Source organism: Eumetopias jubatus, unplaced genomic scaffold (genome assembly GCF_037043125.1).
Source record: "Eumetopias jubatus isolate StellerSeaLion01/CBP00866 unplaced genomic scaffold, mEumJub1_p1.0 scaffold_6, whole genome shotgun sequence".
In the NCBI taxonomy this organism is placed as follows: domain Eukaryota; kingdom Metazoa; phylum Chordata; class Mammalia; order Carnivora; family Otariidae; genus Eumetopias; species Eumetopias jubatus.
Genome location: NW_028274812.1, coordinates 39,959,600 through 39,961,931, shown reverse-complemented (window position 1 = coordinate 39,961,931; position 2,332 = coordinate 39,959,600). Strand labels below are relative to the sequence as shown.

At 63.3% G+C, this 2,332-nt stretch overlaps 1 pseudogene; it reads left to right on the top strand.

The window, feature by feature from the left end:
* The first annotated feature begins 204 nt into the window (after positions 1-204).
* Positions 205-1,898, top strand: LOC114219492 (CREB-regulated transcription coactivator 1 pseudogene; annotated as a pseudogene).
* The last annotated feature ends 434 nt before the right edge of the window (positions 1,899-2,332 follow it).

The window sequence follows — 2,332 nt, the reverse complement described above, 5'->3', positions numbered from 1 at the left end:
TATCCATCACCAGGCTGGGACTTTCTGGGAACAAGTTTAAATGAGTCTGGTCCCTAAGGCTTTTCATAGCATATGACAAAAGGAAAAACTGTACTAAGAGTCCCAAGCATCTAAGTGGGACCCCTGGAGTTTGAATACATGTAGGAGATCAGATCTGACCTTGAAAATGTGTTGAAATAAAAATGTGATGAAACGAGGGCGAGAAGATGGCGACTTCGAACAATCCGCGGAAATTCAGCGAGAAGATCGCCCTGCACAACCAGAAGCAGGCAGAGGAGACAGCGGCCTTCGAGGAGGTCATGAAGGACTTGAGCCTGACGCGGGCCGCGCGGCTCCAGCTCCAGAAGTCTCAGTACCTGCAGCTGGGCCCAAGCCGTGGCCAGTACTAAGGTGGGTCCCTGCCCAACGTGAACCAGATCGGGAGTGGCACCGTGGATCTGCCCTTCCAGACACCCTTCCAGTCCTCGGGCCTGGACACCAGCCGAACCACCCGGCACCACCGGCTGGTGGACAGAGTATACCGAGAGCGTGGCCGGCTGGGCTCCCCACATCGCCGGCCCTTGTCAGTGGACAAACACGGACGGCAGGCGGACAGCTGCCTGTACGGTACCGTGTACCTCTCGCCGCCCGCGGACACCAGCTAGAGAAGGACCAATTCTGACTCTGCCCTGCACCAGGGCACAATGACACCCACCCAACCAGAGCCCTTTACAGGCGGGTCCCAGGACGCACACCAGAAAAGAGTCTTACTATTAACAGTTCCAGGAATGGAGGAAACCACATCGGAGACAGATAAGAATCTTTCTAAGCAAGCATGGGACACCAAGAAGATGGGGTCCAGGCCCAAGTCCTGCGAGGTTCCTGGGATCAACATCTTTCCATCGTCTGACCAGGAAAACACTACAGCCCTGGTCCATGCCACCCACAACACAGGGGGCTCCCTGCCTGACCTGACCAACATACGCTTCCCCTCCCCCTTCCCGACCCCACTGGACCCTGAGGAGCCCACCTTCCCCGCGCTCAGCAGCTCCAGCAGCACCGGCAACCTCGCAGCCAACCTGACTCACCTGGGCATCGGCGGCACCAGCCAGGGGATGAGCACGCCAGGCTCCTCACCACAGCACCGCCCGGCTGGTGTCAGCCCGTTGTCCCTGAGCACGGAGACAAGGAGGCAGCAGGCCCAGCAGGTGTCAACCCACCCTCTCCCAGCTGTCACCCATCATTCAGGCTGTGGCCATGGATGCCCTGTCTCTGGAGCAGCAGCTGCTCTACGCCTTCTTCACCCAGGCGGGCTCCCAGCAGCCTCCGCCGCCGCAGCCCCAGCCCCCTCCTTGCCGCCGCCCGCGTCCCAGCAACAGCCGCCCCCGCCACCCCCGCAGTCCCCCCAGAGAACCCGGGCCAGCCGCCAATGGGGATCGACATTACCTCGCTGGAGCAGTTCAACATGATGTAGAATGCCATCAGCTCCAGCAGCCTGTACAGCCCGGGCTCGACGCTCAACTACTCACAGGCGGCCATGATGGGCCTCACGGGCAGCCACGGGAGCCTGCCAGACACCCAGCAGCTTGGCTACCCCAGCCACAGCGGCATCCCCAACATCATCCTCACAGTGACGGGAGAGTCCCCTCCCAGCCTGTCTAAAGAACTGACCAGCACACTGGCCGGGGTCGGTGACGTCAGCTTCGACTCCGACAACCAGTTCCCCCTGGACGAACTCAAGATTGACCCCCTGACCCTGGACCGACTGCACATGCTCAACGACCCCGACATGGTCCTGGCCGACCCGGCCACCGAGGACACCTTCCGGACGGACCGTCTGTGAGCTGCACACCCGGCACATCGCCGCCCAGCCCCCGGCTCCATCACCCCGCGGGTCAGTGGTCCCGACGGTGTCTCCCTGAGCCCAGGGACGGCCGCGCTCCGTCCTTCGCAAACGGCCGAGCTTGTGATTCTGAGCTTGCAATGCCGCCAAGCGCCCTCTGCCCACCCGCCCGCCCCCCCCCCCAGCTGTCCACCTCCCTCGGGAGGCCGCGTGTCACCCCCGCGGACCTCCCTGCGCGTGCTCTCTCGCCCCCACCCTGGGCCATGAGCCGTCCCCCTGTAAGATGCGGAAAGCTTTGGGCAGGGCCACCGGCCTGGAGGGGGCGCTGTGGTCCACAGCGGCGGTGGGCTGAGGTGCATTTTCCGACTGTTGTCCAGCTCTCACGGCCTTCCTTCGCTCCTGTTCCCCCCGCACCCGCCCGGCCACCCCCCAACCTGAGGTTAGGTAGCGGGCCAGCCTCCCCCCCTCCCCGCCCCGCCCAAAGGGAGAAGGTGCCAGAGAGAGGGGCAG